The sequence below is a fragment of the Octopus bimaculoides genome, chromosome 5 (assembly GCF_001194135.2).
Source record: "Octopus bimaculoides isolate UCB-OBI-ISO-001 chromosome 5, ASM119413v2, whole genome shotgun sequence".
Taxonomy (NCBI): Eukaryota; Metazoa; Mollusca; class Cephalopoda; order Octopoda; family Octopodidae; genus Octopus; species Octopus bimaculoides.
In genome coordinates this window covers 126,959,966-126,968,808 of record NC_068985.1, presented here as the reverse complement: position 1 = coordinate 126,968,808, position 8,843 = coordinate 126,959,966, and the positions used below count along the sequence as shown (strand labels likewise).

General features: G+C 34.7%; 1 protein-coding gene across 2 annotated transcripts in view; it reads right to left on the bottom strand.

Moving 5' to 3' along the window:
- LOC106871249 (polynucleotide 5'-hydroxyl-kinase NOL9) overlaps positions 1-2,281 on the bottom strand; it is a 58,867-nt gene extending 56,586 nt beyond the window's left edge. Inside the window, exon 1 of one of the 2 annotated variants that reach the window (XM_014917601.2) lies at positions 1,587-2,281. The gene's annotated coding sequence lies outside the window, so the exon portion shown is untranslated. The remainder of the gene's footprint in view (positions 1-1,586) is intronic. The other variant, XM_014917602.2, reaches the window with a different exon arrangement.
- Between the last annotated feature and the right edge of the window lie 6,562 nt (positions 2,282-8,843).

Here is an 8,843-nt window from a genome sequence, read left to right as displayed (position 1 = left end):
ATATATATATATATATATATATATATATACACACATACGCAAACATAAGCGATTCAGCTGAATATGAATATATATCATTTCATCGACACCTAAATTAAAACACCAAGATAATCTTCTGTAGTCGCACGATTAATTAGATCAGCTCTTCAACGAATGGGTAAATTAAAAAAAAAAAAGTTTAAAACTTACTGACTTCTTTGCATAGACATAAACTCGTAAGAGTTGTTGAGGTGGCAAAAAGGACTGGTGCGACAGTCATGCCTCTTCAAATATATTAGCAACATAAGTAAAAGAAAATAATCTACCCGGAATCGAAACTGGCTCGCAAGCACTGATCGTTAAAGGTTTAACCTTTCTCAATTCTTATTGTGATCGTCGCGAAATATATCTTTAAAGTGTTTCATTAAAAAAAATATTGACTAAAACTTCATGTGTACAGAGGAATTCATAAAGAAATGTAAGAAAAACATTAAACCTACATATTAAATATACCACAATAAATAAATTAATTAAAACTTCCTTGTTCTCACTTTCAGAAAAAAAAAGTACTCACATCAAAAACATGGGGGGAAAACTATTAAAGGATGAGAGGAAAGGAACACCCAAAAATAAACGGAAAGAATACTTTGAGGGAAGACTATAATTAACCCATTAATGCACAAGTGTCCCAAAAAACAGGACAGTAAGAAAATTAAACACTATGAAGTCTATATTTCAATTTAAAATAGTTTTGTTCTTGTATTAATTTTCCGCAAATCCCAAACAATTTCTATAATATTTTAGACTTTTTCCATCCATACTATTTATTTTATGAAAACATAAAAAAAGTTTATGTATTTAATGGGTTAAAGAAAACAAAAAAAAAATGGTTCGAGATTAAGGCAAAACCTCAAATAGTGATAAAAAAAAAACAATCTTAATAATCTAGACGAAACACTGAATAAACGAAGAAATATATACATATTTATAGGGAGGGAAAACCAGAAGAGGGATACTGAGTTTTTGAATTTAGCTAAGGCCTTGTTGGACACAAAATGAGTTGCCAAAATCGTTTAGATCTTCTCACTAAATCTGGACCCCCATTTTACAAATTAGGCAAGGATAAGCTTTCCAGAGAATTTATGGATATTCAAGATTTTTTCACTACATTACATTGTGACTGTTTGATTTAATTTATTAAAAGATAAAAAAACGAAAATATTCCATCATAAGATTTACACAAACCGACAAAATTCATTATATAAATATAGAAAAAAAAATTGAAAAGGTAAAACAAATTTAAATCTGCAGAATTAAAGATACATATATGTAAATAAATATCTCATTTAGAAGAGAAAACAATGTTTTTAAATAGAAAAGGAAAATCGTTGCACACACACACACAATATATATATGTATATATATATATATATATATACACACACCACATGAAATACAATGGGAATCATTTCTCCGTATTAGTGAATAGGGGAAGTGTTTTGTAAAACGGTTAATCAAGCTGGTAAATGCAAATGTAAAGATAAAATAATGGCAATAAAATATATATACAGAAAGCCAATTTGGAGAAAAAATAAAACAAAGCTTACTAAAAGCTATAAATTTTCCTGGTTGCAGACGGTGTCGAAACAGTCATTGATATTAAATGTTAATATTTATCGAAATTCTACTTTATCAGTATCGATATTAAAATCAACACTTTACCAACAGATTGGACAAGCAGTATTCCGCTCAAACTCAGTTCTAAACCTATTTTCAAGTTGAAATTTCAATTGGAATCAGATATTAGTTGGCCACATAACATGTGCGACAACAAGCATTTCCATTTAGAAATAGCAAACGATTGCTGACGAAACTACAGTTATATAGTTATGAAAACCTAAACGTGTCACAATTTGCGCTTCCATATTTCAAGTGCATTCTGAACTCTTTGAAAATAATAGCAGTTTCTTTATAAATGTACTTTTTTATTTAATCTCTGTTTGCTATAAAACAATATAAATAGAGAAAATTGCATAAGATACGAAGAAACTTCAGTCCAAATTAAAATTAAGTATAAAAACACGATGGCGCTGACTTCATGGATTATTTTGAAACTTTTAGTCATCCGTAATTTATTCTAGGAACTAGCTGGTTTTGTCAAGGGAGTTAATTCGTTAGTTCCCGCTATTACCACATCCGACGCATTGCAATATGGGTCTAGCTAGCTTAGTGACTTCGAAATCTGATTGGTTGACCAAATAAAATTTTTTGCTTAAGATGTATTGACGATTTATTCCTGTAGAGTAAATCCTTTAACTGAATACTCTAAGAATACAATAAAACTGCAAGGTCCGGCAGGGAAACCTGATGGTTTTTAAAATGGCGGTAATTTGAGTGTTAGGTGTTGGAGGTCACGTGCTCGGTGGTATAAAGCAACACACATGACGCCATGTCAGTAGCTGCGAAGCAGTTGAATGTGCCACATCGTCTTGTTTGGGGGGAGGGGGTTTCTGTTATTTAAGCGATTACTCCCTTAATTAAACGTAACAAAATTTTCGTTTGCATTTTAATGTAGGGCCATGATGGAAAAGCGCTTGATCGGAATATCATCTTGTTAATCGTAGAAAACTTAAGGTTGACCCATTCAGCATGGAAAAAAGACACCGTGAATTGTGTGAACTATCCGAACAACAAAGATATTGAGCCCCTTACGTGGGTTCTGTTGAAAGAAGTATTTCCCCTGCATTAGGTATTTAAGTACGTAGTTTGCGTAGGATATTACACCTTGATTTAAATCTTCATCCTTATGAGAATGTAAATTTGTTAAAAATAAATCGACACAACTGGAAAATACAAAGCGTTTGGAAGCATGGTTGCATATATTAGCAAAATTTCTACTGTTAGTAGAGCAACAATACGCGATAACTTCATAAATGTCACCTTTTCATAGGAGACACTACACTGTAGGTAAAGTAAGACAGACGTTAAAACAGAGGACGACGCCCCTCCCACGCAAGTGCTTCTGAGGGAGTTCAAGAAAGGTTTCCCGACTGATATTTCCAAGCGATCGTTCAACTGCCTTTCTATTTGCGATTAAAGTGTTCGTTACTACACCTCGCACACCGTTTTAACTGAAAGCTACAATTCATTCGGAACTTTGAGCAGTACGCTGCGCGTAATAGTAAATTTTCAGATTAGGCTACCAATGTAAGCGAAATAAGTGTGTGTGTGTATTATGTATGAATTCTCCCGTTGAAGACGAATGATTTGTTTATAATGACCAAAAAGGTTGCAGGAAGCGTATGTAGAAGTGTGTGTATAATATATAATTTGGTTTTAGTGTAAACATTCAATTTTTCCACAACTTATCTGTCCAAACACTTATTATGTGGTTTTATTTATTGATTTTTATCTATGTATCCAATTCGAAAATTAAAAAGAAACTGCGAAATATGTGTATCAAATAACCTCAGCTTTTTTTTTTTTTTTCAAATTAATTAGACCCAGCGCTTCTTTGTTGCCTGTCGCCATGTTACAGGACAGTGTTTCTCACTTATCTACTTATTGAGGCCTAAAATAAAATGATTTAGGGTCCAAAGCAACAAAATTTTCGAAGAAAATAAAATTTAAATCCATTCTATTTCTTATTGCTGATAAGTTGTATTTTTGTTTTTAATACAGTATAAGATTTAATTTATTTTGGCTTCATACAAAGCCAATTTTTTGTTGGGAATTTCCTGGGAGAAACTGTCGCAGTTGAATTTAATAGGTTTTACACTTTATTTTATTCATTATATCGAATAAAATGTGTTTTTGACACACATAATGCCATTTGCGTTGTTATTCTGTATACGTGATGATGTATGCTCAGTTAAATATTTAATTCAACTGAGATATGACTTTTTTCTTAACTAAAACACTGGCTTTACTTCCGTTCACTATAATCAATAGAAACTATCATCTAATATTTTATTGGTGGTTATTTATCGAACCCAGGCCCAAAATTACGAAGTAGACCTCTGGAGTGTTTGCTCTAAAAGTAATGAACGACTAGACTAAACTACAATAAAAACAATCGGCCTAGCTGTCTGGTTCTACCACAAATAATCAGTTCTCTGATTATTTATAATAAGCATCAGTAGAGACGAAGTAGTAGTAGTATCAATGGAAGTAATCGCCCTTCTTTCTAAATATAAGTGGAACAACCAAAACGGAAATCGATAAACATCTCTGCGGTGTTTCAAGCTTTTCATATGCACTTTGCTTGTTTAATACTTTCAAATGTCTATAAAAATGAGAAATGAGTGCTTGTAGTCTGTAATATCTTTCTCTCGAAATGAATTTTTAAAAAGTCTTATAAAATCTATTTTATTACCATTTATTTTCAAGGAAAGAGCGATTCAGTTGCAGGTTGTTTCATCTCTACAAGAGTTGCTAGGGTTAATTAACTTTGCTTTTTCATCCGTCTGGATTCTGGGGGAACAAGTGCCTTATATCGAAATACGAATACAAGAATTCATTAATTACTGTGGAGGGAGGCATTAAATGAATTAACACCTACTTGGGTTTTATCCCTCCACAGTCAAAATCCAAATCCTTAGTTATGTATTGATAAGTACTGGAAATATCCAACACATTCGTGACTTTGTGCCAATGTGAGAAAATATTGATTCTTAAGAGAAATTAACACCTTTGAATGCATCCCTCGAGACGCCAGGGTTTTATATTCCTGATAAGTAGCATCTATTATTCCCTTCAAGGCCTTCCATTTAATTCATAAATCCCAAAAGTATCAGTAACAGTGTAACTATGGTTATTGTTTAGTTAAGGTCAGTTTTGATCAAGTAGACTTACGATAAACCGATGCTGCTATGACTATTCTATCTTATTTCTGAACAATGTATACAAGACTACATTATCTAATGTGTTATTGCGTTTTGGGTTGTTTTTTTTTAATGGTAAGCTGTGGTTACGGGGTTTGGCTAATAATCGTAAGGCTGTAGGTTCAGTTTCCTGGAGTGAGTAGCTCTTTGCGTTTTTGCTCCATTGTACCCAGCTGGATGCTAGTGTCTACGGTCCTTTCTCCCTCCAGCTGTCTCATTCTGGATGTTCTAATGGATCAAGGGCAAGAGAGTCAAGAAAGTGTTTATGTCTGCTCACAACTACAAAGGCACCTAAAATAATGATCAAAAGTATGGTATATGTTGCCAAATAATATTTGTTCATACTTGAGAGCTGTGTGATGGGAATTTGGCTTAATCTTTCCTTTTTTTTTAAATAGGTGTTATTTGAGAAAAATTTGGTTGTCATTTCTAGCAGATTGAGTGGCTATATAGAAGCTCCATTGTTGACTTACTGTTGTGTCATATATCTATGTGAAATACCAATCCAGGATGGTAGATTAGCAGAATTTTTAGAGAGTCAGATGGGATGCCTTGCAATATTTGCCCTGATTCAATACATTCTGTCAGCAATGCCAGTAATCACACTGATACCAAGCTATATCAGTCCTAAAGTAGCAGCCATTTCCTTGGACAATATCAGTGTCATGGAGAGAGTAGTTTGCCTGGGATTGTGCATACATGTACAAATATATAGCTAACCCTGACCAACAAAGACCCCTATTGGAAACAAGCTTTCAATGTTTAAGTGAATATTTTTTTATGCAGTACATTGGGTTTTCTACTGTAGCCCTGGGTTAACCCAATGCCTTGTAGGTAAATTTGGTGGATAGAAACTGTGGAAGCCCATCACCTATCTATCTGGCCCCAAGGCCGTATTTTGTTTGATTGTTTGTCCTCGTCCACTGCCCTAAATCACACTCTATGTCGTTTTGCTTGTCTTGTTCTATTTTGTTTGCTCTTGTCCCTAATTCTACGCAAGAAAACAATTTTTTGTATGCACCGTCAATCGGGAAGCACTCAGTCTTATCATTAAAGGTGTGAAATTAAACAGTACCAATTGGTAAATAACTGATGAAGAATAATGGACCTTCTGTTTGTCTCCCATTCGTTTTTACATTCAGTACGTTTATACATCTTTTCATTCATATATATATATATATGTATATATATATATAAATTCAGGATTCAAGCGAATCAGGTCCTTAAATAATAAAGTGTCAAGGTCAGGTCTGTGATATCGCTATTTACTATTTAGTCAGTGAAGGAAGAAGGCCACAGCCCATGACATTTTTTCTGTTTTGTTTTTTTGTCATGTCCTCCAAGATAGGTGGAAGTTAAGGGAGGAATTATCCTTACACTGGAGATCTGAGACAAATGATTGCAACATAGTGAATTCTGCTAATGACACTCAAGAACCAGGTGATGTTGTTAAACAGAGTAATAAGTTAAGTCTATCATCTATGAAAAGTGCTTACAGCACTCAGAACTTAGGTTTCCTAAGTAGTCCCCCATCTAAGCAGAAATTAGATTTTTGTTTAACTAAGGTGAATAGACAAGAACCAATACTTTCAACTTGATATGGTTATACACAATATCTGGACAATAATTAAAGAAAAGTTCAAATTTCATAATAATAATAATAACTAGCCTTTTTATCTTATTTATTTATATACCTGGGAAATTATGCATCACCTACCATACTCTCCAGATCTCACACCTACAGATTACCATTTCTTTAGAAGTTTATAAAACCATTTGCACGGATTAAACTTGCCTCAAGAGCAGAAGTAAAAAAATTAGTTAATTTTCTTTTTCATTTCTAAACCTAAGGAATTTTATAATTGTAGCATTAAAAAGTTCATTGACAGGTGGAAAGAGGTCATAGAGAAGAATGGTGACTATACTACCAATTAAATAGATCAGATATATTGTTTTATTGAACTTTAAAAAGCAGATAGAACTTTCATTACACCCTAATAAATCAAGTTCTTATTCATCAGTGGCTGCCGTGCTCATATCAGAAACTGAGGGGTACATCATTGCGACTCAGGACCAGTCCCTTCCAGTTAAGAATTACCAGAGTGATATCCTGAAATATATGAAAGCAGCTCATTATACCACATATGCAGAGAGCACCTAGGGACAATCAACCACATAACCCCTGAATGCAGCAGACTGCACATGACTTACATTTGATGGACATTTGTCCTCATCTTGTTTGTTGTTAACACATTTTGGCTGATATACTCTCCAGCCTTCTTCAGGTGTCCTGGGGAAATTTCTAACCTGGGTTCTCATTCCTAAGGTATTTTTCGATGTTATCATCCTCATCATCTTCATCATCATTATTATTATTCTTCAGGTCCATCAGAAACTAGCTCATCTTTCAAACCATCTAACTTTCCTGTGTAGATGTAGAGACTAAAAGCTAATACCACCTGGCATGAATGTAATGACACCAGTGGATTCATATGAAGCTCGAAGAGCAGCAGAATGGGCAGGACATGCCCTTGTCCGTGAGAGGATCCATTACAACCATTGGAAAAAGCATCAATTAAATAACGAAATCAGCAAGAGGTTATCTTCATTACTTAGGAGAATAACCAGAGATGATGATAGAAAGAGAATCCAACAAGATCTAGAAAAGTTGTACGAGAAAGAATTTGAAAAAAGTGAAGACATACAGGCTTAAGAAGCTTACGAAGCTCAAAGGTCAGAGAATGAAGAATGAAGTCTGTCACCCACCCGTGAAAGCAGTAATTAAAGCAAGTAGCCAACATCTAGAAAGCTCTGAAGAAGCAGTACTAAACAAAATTCTCAACTTTGCGACAACCATCAAGCGCATTCCATACTTGGAGATAATAGCCCCTATTGAAGAGATAGCCATAAAGATACCAAAAGCACAGGAAGATGAACTAAGGTGGAAAATGAGACAGTTACTAGGAAAAGCGAAACTTCCCAAACCAAACATCACTAAAGAAGAAAAGTTCGCTATCAAAACACTACAGAGTGGCAATTCCATCATAATACTTCCAGCGGACAAGGGAAATGCTACAGTGGTGATGAACAAGTCTGACTATTCTGAAAATTTGGCAAGTCTTATAAATGCTGATAGCTACAGCAAAGAAAATAAAGACCCAACTCTGAAAACATAGAGGAAGTTGTCACAGATCTTGATCACAAACAAGGATCACTTTATACCAATGAAGTACAGACAGCTGACACATGTACAGTCTTCCTAAGATTCACAAGGATGGTATTCCATAAAGACCTATAGTGAGCTGTAGAGGTTCAGCATGCCATCCACTGAGCCGCTTCTTTGTGGATATAATCAGTCCATTAGCAGGAAAGTCAACATCATACATAAAGAATTCCACCCACTTCACAGAATAGATCAAAGATACCCCCATTGAATCCAACCAGATGATGAGTCTAGATGTGATAAGTCTGTTCACCAAAGTCTCAACTGATGAAGCACTACCATTGATTCAAGAAAAACTGGTGACAGACACCCATCTAAAAGAATGCACTAGTATACCAATGTATAAAAATAAATGCGCTCTTTTAAAGCCTAGCCAGGCTCATGGGCTCGGTTTCAATGGTGTATGTGTTCCCCAGCTGCACGGGACACCAGTCCATCGAAGCGTTACTCATTTTTGCCAGCTGAGTGCACTGGAGCAACGCGAAATGAAGTGTTTTGCTCAAGAACACAACGCATCGCCCGGTCCAGGAATCGAAACCACAATCTTACGATCATGATGCTGACACCCTAACCACTAAGCCATGCGCTTCCACATACCAATGTATACTTGATGGAAATGTTGACCCTCTGTGTAAAAACTACCTACTTCAGAATGGACACTGATATATATCAACAAGAAGAGGGTTTAGCTATGGGTTCGTCATTATCACTGATAATAGCCAATATATACATGGAATACTTTGAGAATTTGGCTTTAG